Source organism: Larus michahellis, chromosome 13 (genome assembly GCF_964199755.1).
Source record: "Larus michahellis chromosome 13, bLarMic1.1, whole genome shotgun sequence".
In the NCBI taxonomy this organism is placed as follows: domain Eukaryota; kingdom Metazoa; phylum Chordata; class Aves; order Charadriiformes; family Laridae; genus Larus; species Larus michahellis.
The window spans coordinates 1,575,218-1,590,312 of record NC_133908.1 but is presented as its reverse complement, the minus strand read 5'-3'; positions in this window follow the sequence as shown (position 1 = coordinate 1,590,312).

Genomic DNA, 15,095 nt, shown 5'->3' with positions numbered 1-15,095 from the left:
CGAGCTGCCGAGATCTATCTGGGAATTCATTGTATATAGCCTGTGGTGTACGAGGCTTTGCCAGACTCAAAATCAATAATTCATGTGTGGTCAAACAGCACAGACAAGATGTGGTGTGGGAGACACAAAGTTTATTATTTGAACCGCTAGAAAATAAGTCTCTTCCAGCAGAAAATCATGACAAAAAGAAGAAAAAAAAAATCCCCAGCTAAATTCAATAGCAAATGCAGAATTTTTGATGAAAAATCTAAACAATTTTTTTGATCGGTGTACTCCTGCTCTGGAATGGCATTGTTGGGAGCGCCGCAGGCTGTCGGTCTCTCGGCCGCGGAGACGGGCAAAGGGTGGCAGGAGCCGCCACGACCACGGCAGGGCACAGGGACGTGAAGAAGCTGCTATGACACTGGGGCAATACGACAGCGGTACTTCAGCAGCGGGGAGCTCAGCGAGAACATAACGTTTCCATGGAGCATATGCACATTTCACGCACACACAAAAAAATTGGCTTAGACAAACCCCCAAGTTTCCTTCAAAACACATTTGAGACAGAATTTTTAACCAGCCTTTTCTGTATCATGGTATCATCTGGCGCTGCAGTGGCTTTCCTTTTTCCAGCGTCTGCATTTCCATCTCTTTGTCTGCCTGCTGAGCCCACAGCCATCTTCTTCCTGTCGTGGATTCTACCTTTTGCGGAGGACGTAAAACACGGTGCTCTCATTCTCTCTATTCAATACTCAGCCCTCTTAGTCTTCCTTCTTGTTGTTTTGTGGTTTTGTTTTTTTTTTTTACAGTAAAGAAAAAACGCAACTGGAGAGTAGTGCTTTTCTTTTTGTCTATGGAAAATAAATGAGAAAGCAGCAGCACACAGGTACAGATCTTGTATACATTTAAGTGACACTAAACCTGCTGTTTCAAAGCATACTTGTACAAGTACTTCCATTGTCTATTAAAGTCACTTATGAGCATTAGTAACACCACTTAAGGGTAGTTTACTTCATAAATTAGCTGTACTCCTCTGTGACAGAAGCAGCAAATAGAAAAATGAAAACTGGTTGTGCGCTATAAAGCCCAACTTGATGGAGATGTTGCTCGTGGAAGGGTTGGCTACGAGACGGGTGGGTAATTGATATTACTGTGCAGTTTAAAAAGCGGGGGCCATATCTGGCCATGCTCGTACATCTGTGTTAAGCAAGTAATTTAGCTGTTGCCATGCCAACAACAGCTGTACCTGGGCCAGCAGGGCGATGCAGAGATGGTGGTTTTACTTCTTATCTGTGGTTACGGCTCAGTCTCCCCTGGCTGTGTGAATGCTCCAGCCCCTCAACCCTGTGTCAAGAGAGCTCAGAAACACCAAAGAGCTCCTGGCCAACTTTCCTGTAAGGCTGCGAGGACTTCAGTGCAAGTGCATCAGGACAGCAGTTTCCTCCCTCATCCTACTCCCTGGAGGAGGGAGGTTTTCAGCATCAGATAGATTTTCAGCATCTGAGCCGTCGTGCTGACCCTCCAGAGCACCTTGCCTGCTGTCCCCTGGTGAGGGGACTGCTCTCCTAGCTTGCACTCCAAGGGAATTTTGGGCTGCAGTGATGTCTGCAAAGTGCATTACTGTGTAAATAGATCCTTTCTTCCTAACTCATGGCAGGAACTCCTGGTAGAGCTTGATGCATTGGTGATAGCCCTTAGCCCTGCCACCTCAGCCTCCCCACAACAGCTTGCACTTCTGGACTTGGGCTATGGGATCAGAGTGCACCTCTCCTCTGAGCTCCCATGGCTTCTCCACAAGTTCCCCATGACCCACGTGTCTTCAGGCACTTCTATTGCTCTGCGGCTTCCAACCTGCATCCCCACTTTGCACCCCATGTGGGGAAGTTGCTCAGGTGACTCTAAACAGGAAAGCAAATGAGCTTGTTGTTTGTGTCCTGGAGTTTCAGGAAAAACAGCAAAGCCCCTGATCAGGTCTTTGGGATCTGTGCTCTTGTCTGAGATTACAGAAGGAAGGAGAGCCGCAGAAATCAAGGATTTATCAAGTCCAGACAAAGACAGAGACAGGAGAAACCAGGCCTGTTCTGTTATAGGTGACTTGGCAATGACATCTGCTTGCAGCCAACTCTGCTGCACGTGCCTTGAGGAAGGACCTTCTCTTGCATGAAGCACTCTGTTGGAAACTGAAGCTGGCGTTTGAGACAGGAGATGATTTAATTGCCACATGATACCGCTCCTCAGGCAGATGGATGTCATGTTGCATCAGCAGTGCTATGTTCCTTACCGGATATCTAGATGAGTCTGAAAGCACTTGCATTAAGAGTTTGCCTGTCTCTGCTCCAGAGACCTCAGATTTGTTGCAGACAAACAGTTCCATCCAAGCCCAAATATTCTGGAAAGCTGTAAGGGATACCAGCGGAGACATGCCACCAGCCCATTCCTGGCGTGCACTCGTGTTGCTGCCATGTTGATTGATGCCCACCTTGCATGGACAAACTACCCATCCACCGTCTTGTTCATCTCTCTGCCTCGTCTGTCCACTGTAGGAGGTAGCTAGGTACCGCCCTTCCACCCCAACTGGATTGTCGCCTGCTCAGTTCCTCTGCTCTGCTTCAGACCTGGTCTGCCTTGAGTTTAGGACTGATTGTGCTCTGGGACCTTGGCAGAGGATGGCTAGTACTGAAGACAAGTATCTTCTCAGGAGAGAAGCCCATAGAGTGATTTTCCTAGCTTGTGATGAAGAAATGAGCACATGACACTGGAGCCGTTGCCTCTAAATTGCTTTTCAGTGGCACCTACTTCTCTCCTACCATGATTTGAGGAGCCTGGGCTCCTATCTCACTTTTTTATGGCTAAATAGTTACCTGTAAGTCACTGTATTGTTTCTGAAGTAGAGGGACTGAATATGGCACCTGGGAATTACGTGTCTATGGGTATGGGGTTTTGTGTCAGGCAGAGTGTTTGGGGTCTAGACATCAGCTGCTTTTCTCAAGGTCCCCTAAAACTTAGATGCTGAGTGGACTTTGCCTTTTTTTTTTCAAAGCCTGGTCCTTTGTGGACAGTGTAAAGCTTCAGGAGGAAGTGTCAGGACTGCTGCCTTGCACGTAGTTTTTCATGAATGTGAATACTCTTAAAAAGAGTGCAGGAAAAAGCCTGGAAAATAAATAACAGGAGACACAAAAGAGGCTGTAAAATTATCAAGGGCATAAAGAGTCTGGAGGAATTTTTCCTCCTAACGCAACATCTGGGGACACTGAATTAAATGAATAGGAGGCAATTCTAGAACAAACAAAATAAACATTTATCTGTCCCACATGGGGCAAAGAGAGAAGCTGAGTATCAAAAGATGACATTCGAGGCCAGGAGTATGAATGGGCTCCCATAAGGGATTAGGTAGCTCCATAAGGGAAGATCCATCAGACCTGCAAACTGTCCAAAACCGCCAGGTTTTGGATGTCCTGAGCTGTAAGTTACCAGAGCCTGTGAGGATACAGCCCAAGGGGGAGTGCTCAGCAGCCACCCTGCTTCTTGCATCTTTTACCTCTTCATTTGCTGATGAACAACAGCTGAAGAACGGACACAGGATTTAAAGATCTTTGCTCTAAGCCAGGAATCCTCTTCTGTTCATATTGAAAGGACTTGCAGCGTTATCACCTCCAGCCCCTGGCTATCTCAGGCACTGAATTATCTTATTCCTTCCACATATATCCACCTCATGAGCAAGGTCCATCTCAAAAATGGCTAGGTTTTTTTTGTGTTGATGTTTTTTTTCTTTCCTTTCTTTCCATTCACTACCATCTGTGAAGCTGTACCAGAGCTTCATTACTCCAGCTGTTACGAGACTTCTTCCAATTTCCAGCCTAAATTTTTGTCTGGTCAGTTTATAGCCATGTATTCTTGTGATAATATTGCTTTTAGCTTAAATCGCTCTCCTCCTCCTTGGACTTTCCTCCAGTATAGAGTGCAATATCCCTCCTAGCCTGGCTAGATTTTAAAAAACAAAACAAAACAAAAAAACCTACCCCAAACTCTTTACGTTCCTCATCATTAGATATGAGGAAGAAATTCTGTGAGGGCGGTGAGCCCCTGGCCCAGGTTGCCCAGAGAAGCTGTGGCTGCCCCATCCCTGGAGGGGTTCAAGGCCAGGTTGGACGGGGCTTGGAGCAACGTGGTCCGGTGGGAGGTGTCCCTGCCCAGGGCAGGGGGGTTGGAACCTGCCTTCCAGGTTCCAACCTGGTTTAAGGTTGGAAGGGTTTAAGGTCCTAAGGTCCCTTCCAACCCAAACCATTCCATGATTCTATGAGTCTATACAACACATTCTTTCTTCATTGCTTGTCATTCAAGGAATACCTTCCGTAATTTTATCCCTTAGTCTTGAACATGGGTGACCAGAGAGAGCCCAATGAGAGGCAGATGGAGGGAGAGAGGCTACCCCTTCTCTGCTGGACATACTCTCCTGATTCATTTTGGGGCCGCATTTAAATATTGTTTACATGCATGACATCTTCATCCTGTGATCAGCCAGTGTATCAAGATCCATTTCCTCAGTCGCTGCTGGCTAATGAGCCTCGAGGAGTTTGTAGCTATCACAGCAGCCCTGAAGCAGGTATGCGCTGTGTGCCCGCTGCACAGCAACGGCATCGCTGGGACACTCCTCATTCAGAGCAGCTAGAAGAGCGCAGCAGGGAAATGACACTTTTCCAGCACACACGGCCCTTGCTGTTTCCTCCCCACACCCCGCTCCTGCTGGCCTGCATCTGTCACTGGCTCAGCAGATGTAAGGATGCAGGTGTAGGGATGCTTAGGTTACCCCCTTGCATTGCCAAGCCCATCCAGATGTGAAAATGCGGAGTGGAGGATGCCTTTGAAGACTTGATGGGTCATCTTGGCCTGAGCTTCTCCCCAAGCGAAGGAGATTATCCAGTTGCAAGCCTTGATCCTGGGGGGCGGGATTCTGTGGGGAGGATGAGTTTGGAATTGCAGACTTGGGTACTTGCACCAATTTGCCACTTTGACACCCTGTGAGCCTGAAGAAATTGCTGTTTCTGTAGGCAAGGCTAACCAGGGCAGAACGGGCCTTTTGTTCCAAGAATCTGTGGTGAAACAGTGGGTTCTGACCTCTAACTCTTCCAGGGAGAAAAGATTTTTCTGTAGAAAGCCTGCAGCATCCATCACGTGTTGGCTCACACCTGCCATGGCCCCCTCCCTGCATCACGGTCTCCTCACTAACTCTCCTTCTGGTTTTTCACATTTTTTTTTCTCTTTCCTGAGCTCGTCTACTTTGCATTTATCTTCACTGGATTTTCTTGTACTCATTTTATAACATTTCTCTTAGTTACTGCCGTCGGAAGTGCTTGCTCCTTCCAGCTAAGGTACACCCACCAATTTTTAAGCGCACTTCTAGCCTACCATCCCTGCCATTAATAAAAACACTGAACCGAACCTGACCCCTGCAGGGCTCCACTTGCAGTGCCCAGCCAGCCTGCCAGCACGCCTGCCATCACCGCTCTTTGAGTCTTGTTTCTCAGCGCTGCTTCTCCCTGTTTGTCTCCCGTACCCAGAGCTTCCCCCTTTTTGTTTAGTTTCATTGTCAGGGCATGTTCCCCTCTGGCCTTTGTATTTACACGCAGGCTTTATTGAGTGCTCTCCCTGAGCAGATGTGCAGGCAGCCACAGGAAATCTGTGCAACGCCGCGCTCAAATAGGCAGCTTAATAAATCACAGGTGCTGCGAAACAATCTGTCTCCTAAGAGCTGGATGTGGGAGGAGTCACATCCACATTGATGGGATGAGGAGCATCTGCTGAGCCGTCTCGCATCTTGCGAATGCCACAGTGACTGTCTGGTGGCACTGGCACCGTCATCAGCTTCATGGGGGAATGGGCAGACGGGTATGAGGGTCCGTCCGGCAGCAATGGTATCACAACCAAGTATTTTGATTTTCCCCCCCAGCTCCTCTGCAAAGGTCTGTGCTGCCCAGAGGTGGCACGCCAGGTGTAGAAGGCAAGACCCCCCCAGCCGCAGGGCTTTCTGCTCTGTAAAAGCTGTTCTGGTCTGGCCAGATGGACAACACCAGGAGCTGGAGGAAACAACAAAGCAGGAGCAGCGTAGGCATCTTTTCTGAGCAGCAGCATCCGTCCCTTGGGGGACAGGTTCAGGATCTGTACCCTCTACATGGAGTCAGGAGCCTCCTGCAGTTCCCCCTGAGTTCAGCAAGAGCAGGGTCTCAAAATCTCCCAGGTCTGGTGCTAATGAGCCCCCCTCAAGAGCAGGCTCTGCAGGCATCAGCGTTACCAAGGGATATGATAACCGGGGCAGCAATGTGTGTTTGAATAACACAGAAGTGGAGGGTGGACGGAGCTCTAGAAGCTCCACTTATCCTCAGCCAGCAGCGATGCACTTGACACAGGAGCACTGGGGACGGTCTCTGGCTGGTTCCAGTCAGGCTCACGGCAGGCTACACTGGTATGCCAGCAGCAGATTTAAACATCCACAGAGCAAAACGAGAGGGACTGGGCAGAGCAGCATCACAGTGACTGCAGGACAAGCTTTGTGCCGTGCTCTGCACTGCCCTGCACCCAAACGCCTGGGCTGCTGCCGTGGCTCCAGCCCTTTCTGCTCCCCTGGTAGGAAACAAGGCGGTTTCTCAGCTTCTCTGCTCCAGCAGCCGGGAGGGAGAGATGCTGAGGGGTGGGCTGGCTTCCTCTGTCCCCTGGCAAAGTGCAGTCCTGCCGTTAGTGGTGACACTTGCCAGTCCATGAGTCCTTGGTGGGAACGGCGCTGTGGAAAGTGATGCACACATGTGCAACCATCAAAAATGAGAATGAGGAAGACTCCAGAGTGATCCCTCCATCCAGGGCAGAAAGGCCAAAAAGACAGGCTCTGCGTCTGCAATCCAGACTAAGGCTTCAAGATCCAGAAGCTGTGGCAGCAATGACAGCAACAACATTTTGACCCCAAATGCTTGCCCACCTCTCCCTTCCCACCACTTCCCTCCTCCCTGCCACGCTCCAAATGCCTAATTATCCTCCAATTATACATGGGTCAGGCTGTGAGTGAGATCTAAGACATGGAACAAAGACCCTGAAAAGACAGTGGGGCTGATTCGCGAACAATCCGTCTGCCTCTTCTTCGGGGGGGCAGTGACAGTGCCAGCCATTGAGCGCTCAGAGGAATTTGGATAGCAAGGGACTGGGTGGTCCTTAAGGCAGCATAAGCCCCCAAACCAGGGTGGTATGCAATCACAGGAAGCTTTAATATCCATCAAAAACTTTACCTCCCCAGTCTGGCACCTGAAACCGAACTGCAGTCAACACAGCTCAGCCCTGGTAGCTCAGCTCTGCCCCAGAGCCCCCAAAACACAAACAGACCCGGGCAAAACGACGACTCAAAGGATGCCTCAGCTGTTACCACCTAACCCCAAACAGGCCCTGTGCACCCCGCCTTACATACACGTGGACTATCCTGCAGCTCTACCATGGCCTAGCTTGAATTTTTAATTTCAGCGTGACGCAGCCCTGCCACCAGATTTCTACATGCCCACATAATCAGACTGTTACCCCAAGTGTGTCCTAGATCTGAAGCATGATTGCAGGGTATCTCAGCCCTTGCACCAAGCCATAGCACAAGTCATGGGCTTCCACCTCTGTTTGAGCCTAGTTTTGAGCTGTTGAGCCTACAGGAACCCAATATGATCACCAAACACAGTTTGTCTTTAACTCTGAATTCCAGGACAATCCGGTCCTAAATCCCTAGACCTAACCAAGCCATGAACCACGTATTTTCTTTGCTGATTAGTCCTGGGTCTCAACAGCAACGCTGCTCAGCACTGAGCCCCAGTTGAACACTGAAAACCAAGGATGGATTAGAAAATGTATTGTTCCCCTCCCTGAACTTCCAGCTTGGCTCAGCTTGGACTGTCCATCATGCAGACAACCAAAAGTTTGGATATCCCACCATAAAAAGCGCAGTGCCTGAGATGAACAAGCCTGAAGAGTCTTCCACATTGAGCAAGCCCGCGTTATCTCAGCTCCCATCTCCAGCAGTGTCCGCAAAGCCTTGAGCCCACCCCTCTGCCCAGCCCACCGCCCTTCATCCTGCATCCCCCTGGGGCTGCCTGCCGCTGCCTGCTCCCAGTGCTGTGACTGATCTGTCGCAGGCTTTGTCAGAGGGCTGTTGTGTCACATAGATCAGTGACAGCGTGCGCAATGTGTGGGTGTTTGTTTTGTCAGTAATACTTCATCATCTTTTAATTCATTAAATATGTTTGTCATTCATCTCTATTAGAGGTTGACACTGCTGCTGTTTGCTCTGCCCTGTGTCAGTGTGCTTGTAAATTTATACAATAACCAAGAGAAAATCACATTTGTCTTCTTTTGGATTTAGAGAATGTGCTTTAGGAAATGGGCTTCTCTATCCCACGTGTTCCCACGGCTCACAGCCTTCCACCCTCTGATCTCCCCTTCACACTGCACGGCCCCCAGCCCTACGCGTGCGCACCCCGGTCTTCTTCCACTCCACCCGGCGTCCCAGTCCTGCAGCCCTCATTCCTCAATCCCAGACGCTGCTGCCTCCCACGGACACCTTCTCCCCTGCTCGTGCCTTGGCTGTTCACTCTCTGCACCCTCCTAACCCTGCCAAGAGACTGTTGGGCACCTGAGACACACCTCTTTTCTTAGGGCACTTTTCTGAGAGATGGGTGCTGGGGTGGAGGGGCACTTTTCTCTGCCGTCTCTCCTCTGGGCAGCTGATTCAGGCCCTGCCTCACCCTTGGTATTCCCTATTAATTAGAAGGATAATGTCACGCTCTACTGGCTATAAGGATCCCTGACATTTTCCTTGATATTAGGGTCAAGGTGTAGATTTAGGGGTCTACGCGAGGGTAGCATCCAGCTGTGAGCTGAGACAATGCCTCCCAATACGTACCCATGGGACAGATCTCGTAATGTGGTGGACACCACGTTTTTGATGCGTGCTCTTACCCACAGAATCAAGTTCGGTGGGTGTGTGTGCACGTGTGTGCATGTACACGAGTGCACGTGGGCACTGTGCTCTCTGGTTGTCCCTGGCTCTGGTGGTATCCCATCTGCTGTACCATGCCCAGTTTGGGGCTCCACGGTGAAAGAAACACATGGACACATGGGAGCCAGTCTAGCAAAGGTATCGAGGTGGTGAGAGGCTGTAGGGTGGGATATATAGGGAAATGCTCAGGGGACTGTGTTGCACAGCCTGGAGAAAAGAAGGTGAAGAGAAGATTTTATTTCTACCTTCACCTCTCTAATTAGAGGGTTTAGAGACTCCTCTCAGGGGTGTACAGGGACAGGACAAGAGCCGTTGGGCATAAGAAGGAGCATAGGAATTCAAACCAAATACAGTAAGAAAATTTCCTGAAGTGAGAGGGGGTAAATGCTAGAACAGAAACCAAAAGAGACTGTAAAAGCTCATCTTTGGAGACAGCTGAAACCCAGCTGGACAAAGTCTGATTAACCTGCTCTTCACAGGGGTGAAGTTCTTCACAGGGGTTTGGACCAGAGACCTTCTTAAGTTCTTTACAATGAAGGTGGTGAAACACCGGAACAGGCTGCACAGAGAGGTGGTGGAGGCCCCATCCCTGGAGACATTCAAGGCCAGGCTGGATGAGGCTCTGAGCAACCTGATCTAGCTGAAGATGTCCCTGCTCACTGCAGGGGGTTGGACTAGATGGCCTTTAGAGGTCCCTTCCGACCCAACACATTCTGTGATTCTATGATTCTATGAAGTTCCTTCCAAAAACAATTAATCTGATTCTTACTTTTCTGCCTCTGGTCCCCCATTTAGGTTATAGCCTCTTGCCTGTCCCCAGGGCGGGATTTGTCTGTCCTTCCCGTCTGCAGCTTGAGCCATGCAGTCCGCCATGGCCTGGTCCAGCTCTAGGAGTGGCAGCAATTAGGCCTGGTGGATTAGCAGCTGAGAAGGTGCTGAGCAGGGGTGTTTTGAGGTTTGAACCAGTGGCTGAAAAAAAGGCAAAGGGAGCAGACCCTCTGACTGCGCCATGAGGTCTGAGAATGTGGTCCTGTGTTTCAGCGCGTGTTTTCTCAACGACGCATTTGCACTCAGTAGCTCCAGAGACCCAGGCACCTTCTTGAAAACACTGCTCACTTCGTCTTGGATTCCGTTGGCTAATTAGGAAACGCAGGTCTTTGTCTGCCTCTTTAAAAGATGTGTTTGCTTTCGTTAAACAGCACCACGTTCAGCTTGCACTTTTGTATTAATCCCCTAAATACTGTAACAGTGCGTCGCAGACGGAGATTTGTCAAGGCTAATTCTATTACTGGGCAGTATTTGCTTTAAGCCTCAATCTATTAAAAATGACACTTGTCTGCAGAAGGGCTTGCAGGAAACCCAGCAAGTACCCAGTCAGGAAATCCCCTCCTGTGGGCTGGAGCCCTGCTCATATGACAGACTGTCCCCACTGACGCTAGCCGTTCCTGTGGAAGTGAAAGCAAGTTCCACTCTTCATGGATGTGGGGGACGAACACCTCTAAAGCGGCCAGAAGAGCAGCCTGGAGGTTTAAACTGGACTCACTCATGTAAAGCGACAAAAGTTCAGACCTAGATTTCTGCCACGTCTCACTCACACCTGGGTTAGACACGGATCCTGTGGGAGACTTGCATGGCTTTGACCTAAATGTTTGCCTTTCCAATCTGAGCCTTCAGCCTCCAGCTCCACCACTTTTACCTGCCCTCGCTACTACATCGCCCTTGTCTCCAGGAAGCAGCATGGGGAATTCTGGCTGGTTTTCTTGGATATCTTTATTTCATGTGAAAAAAAAATGCTGGAAGATAAAGTGATCCTGTACATTAATAATAATTGCTGCATCTGCACTGCTATAAATATACCTCTTTCTTTGTAGGTGTTGCAATTTTAACATAAAGGAATGCCTCAGAGACTAAACACAGATGCTTTAAGCTTCAATGGTGGTTTTTAACGCATTCAGTCCTCAAAGGTGTCCTTTTAATCCAGCCTCCTCTTCCTGTGCAGGTACATCTGGGGCACCTCCCAGGGAACGTGGATTTGTACGACAAAGCCTGTAACTGTTTGAAAAATAAACTGAAGTCATAAAAAGGGAAAAAAAAAACCCTTCAAGGTCTAGCTAATCTTTGTAAGTGGGCGCTACATATTAACCACCCTCCACAAAAAACAGGTAAGGGGAAGGCAGGTGGTTCCTCTGTATACACCCTTTTCATTTTAAGAAACTAGTAAGCAAGTATGACCGTTGGTTTTGGCTGGAGAGAAAAAGAAGGTTGTTGGCCAGGGAAAAGGGAGTAACAAGGACAAGTGACAGGTGGAAGGAGGTCACTGGGTTGCTCCTTTCCTCTGCATCCCTGTCTGCGTACACCACCAGCAGAGTGGTGTATCAGGGATGGCCAGGAGCCATTCCTTCAGGTGGTGGTTGAGCAATGCTGCCCAGATATGCTGGAGGGTACAACTGGGTCCTTTGCTCTTAGATCTTTTTGTATCATCTTCTTTACCTTCACAGATGGGTGAAGAGAATTAATCTAGGGACGGCTGGAGTGGGCTATAGTAACTGTGATGGCGATGCTGGCTGTCATGGTGACAACGGCGAGTTTGCAGTGATGACTCCAGTCACGGTAGAGCAGCTTTGATGACACTTATCCTTTCTCCTTCTCGCCTCCCCTTCCTTGAGATGGCTGAGCATGAGAAATAGGTAGTAGGATAGTCTCCAGCAAACCCAGCATGGGACCAAGGTGCAGGGACAGACAAACACTTCTTATGAGGTGTCTCACAGTGGCTATAGAGAGAGGGGAGGTGGGGAAGGCTATCCAAGGCCTGGGGACTGGAGGTGCCCATCATGGGCAGCAGCCTGCAGAGACAGGAACACAGAGACTGAAATATGTTGCTCTGAGTCTCTGACAGCTCATGGTAGACTTGTGCTGCCATCACCATCGCTGACGGCAGTGCGCAGCAATAAAATACCGGGGCACTTCTGCTTCTGCAGCTTTTTGTCTCTGCAGCTTTACTCTGTTCTGACCCCCTCGCTCCCAGCTGCGCAGCGCTATGGCAGTCACAGCACAGGGTGCTTTCTGCTGTCAGAGCTGCACCGGTGAACAGTCCAGACAGCTTTGCCCTGACGAGCTGGGCTGGGGGCAGAATGGGGTGTCCCGGTCAGGTCCCACTCCACAAAGGGCAGCTGGCTGCGGACAGCACAGCATCCCACCAGGCTTCTAAACGCGCCCAGCTGAGCATCCTCAGAATTGCTAGCGTGCAAGATCGGAATGGCCAGCCTAATGGTTTCGGATTTCCTCTGTTTACCCACAGCCCATGAAATGGTTTGAAAGCGATATATCATGGATTAGGGCAGTTCTTAATATTCCCTTTGACTCACTGGGGCTTCTGAAATCACTCATGCTATGCCTCTCATTCAGTACACAACAAATGCACCACTTGCTTTATCAGGGCTGGAATTGATGCTTCTTTTTAACAGCAGCAGGATCCTCCGTGCCCAACAGACCTGCCCTTTGTCTGTGACTATGTCTCTGCATGGCAGAATACCAAACAGCTGCAGTTCTTGCAGAAATAAGCCCCCAGTAGTGCTTGGATATAGGTGCTAACCAGGACCGCTGTGCAGCTGTGGGTGTGGGGAGCCCAGTTAGGCATGACGACCATGCCCATGGTAACAGAGAAAAAGATGTACCTGTGCAGCTGCGCGTTATCATGCAGCAAAAATGCAGCTCTGGTGAGGACTGAAGCAGGACCGCGTAGAGGATCAGGGATGTTTGCGATGAAAGGGGTCCTCTGAACGGGGAGTCTCAGGTGCTGGTTCCTGTTTGCTCCTGTATTGCTGGTTGCCGAATATAAATGCATGAAGTCAAAGGGCCAGGAGCTACAGTGCCAGTTTCCGTCTGCCCTCTGAACTCTAACGGCCAGTTAAGTGGTTTACAGCCACCTGCGGTGCTCTGACAGAAGCTACTGTGTGCAGGGCAAAGAGTTCTGGCACCTTTACTGCTCTTCTGCCCAGTCATACACAGCTCTTTAATTTCTGACACGAATGGGCCCCCGAGGGATGCTTTTCCTGAATTAAACGTTGGCTCATCCTACCTGTGCTCCATGACCATGAGCGTGCTAGGACAGCGCGGCGTGGAGATAAGCACAGAAGGCTGTTATGTGATGTTGATACTCCTGTGAGTCAGGCACAGAGAAGAGCAGATGGAGTAATGGCTCCGTATTCAGAATGCATCTGATTTGATTACATTGGTCCTTACGCGGACAGAAAATCATTTCAGGACAATTACAGAAATCATTTGCATCTTCCGAGTCCCAGCCTGAGAGAGATCTGATTGGTCAGCGTTTCTGGGAGCCGGTTTTGGGGTGCCCAGCACTGGATCAGGCATGCCGGGGGAATATGAGTTTTGCACTTTGTTTTCCCTAAATCTTGGCCCTCGTTTTGCCAACAAGTTGCAGTCATCACTGCTGGGGCCATCAAAGTCATGGAGGAGAAGCATCAGTGAAATACAGCTTCTCCGCCAGGGCTGCTGGGGGATGCAGGGTTCAGCGGCAAGTCACTTCTATCTGCTCGAGCTAATTCAGCATTGTCCCTTCAAAATGTGATCTTGTCGCCGAGCTGAGCTGTCTGAAGTCTGCTCTGCCAGGTGAACATCTGTGCTCAGCTCCACTATTAACAATCATGAAACCATGGCCTCGCTAAAATTAAGGGCACTCTTGTCTCGGCTCATGAAAAAATCAATAAGAAATAAGTCAGTGATGAGAGAGTTGCAGAGTGCAGAACTCCACACGGCTCGGCCCAAGAGTCACTCCATACAGGAGGGTGAGGAGCTGTGCTCCCCTCTGAGCGAAATGTGCCTGCCCCGAGATCTGGTCCTGCACTGGCCCCAGTTCTGCACTGGTACTGCTTCTCAGGCTACATTTGAGCCCCAACTCACACACACCTCATACACCTGTGGGTTAAAAGGTGCACCACAGCACCCCCATCTCATAAAGACACACTTGGGAGGAGAGGAGATGTTTGGTCTGTCTCTACCATTTAATGAGAAAAGCCAGTGTCGGTTGTTATTACCAAAACACTGCCCGTAACTGTAGGATGAAAGAACGTTAGGCCACTCCACCGCGGTATACGGATGTTGTTGGAAAGACCAGAAGATGCAGTTGTTTGTTTTTTTTCTTTCACCCAGGTATTGCTTTGTCATCAGGAAGTGAAACCCCAAAGGCAGCTCGCCCTCACCAAGCCTATGCTATGGTGAAAGAGTCCTCTCAGGCATACCCCCACGCTCATGGTCGCCCCCTGAGCCTGTCTGGGCTATTCAAACGTACCACAGCTCCCTCCCTGCCGCTGTGCTTGAGTTTCCTCCCCTGCACTGAGGATGTGGCCTGGACTCATTGCTGGGCATCAGACTGCCGGGGGGATACGCACCCTTGAGTATAGATAGATTCAGCCGTAACTGTTAGAGCTCATCACTGCTCCTGGTGTGTTCACCCAGACAAGGGATGAGGAATTGGCAAAGCAGGGCCTGTCCTTGTTCTGGTACCTGCCAAGCAGACTGTCTACAAAATGCCTCTTCTCTGACAAGATGTAAGAGAGCAAAAAGCATAGGCAAGGAGGGCAGACAGTGCTCGGGAGCAGCCAAGACCTGCCTTTTCCTATGCCTGCCCCACATCCTTCCCCTCCCTGCCTTCAACCCATCTCCAGTGCTCAGGAGGCAGCCAGCCTGCCTGCAAAATCCAGAGCACACAGATCAAACCCCTTCCTTCTCCTGGCCTGGGGCTGCATGGTGGACTCCAGGCTTGATCTGGGCCTCAAGTAAATTTTACACAGGTGGCATTAATATACACCTAGCAGCCGGTTGTGTAAGAGGGAGAATCTCACCACTGCTGGAGCCAGACATGAGACCTATAATGCCCACCCACTCCCTGCAGATCTCCTTCACGCACATGTGGGTCCCAGCTGGAGGAGCCAGACCTGGAGAAATCACACAACCTATCCAAACTCTAGCATGCCTGGCCAAAATCAGACGGAAGCAGTCAAATTCATTCTCAACACAGCTTTTACATGCATGGACTCCAGAGGAAACTGAGAAGACCTAACATATCATATGGACATAC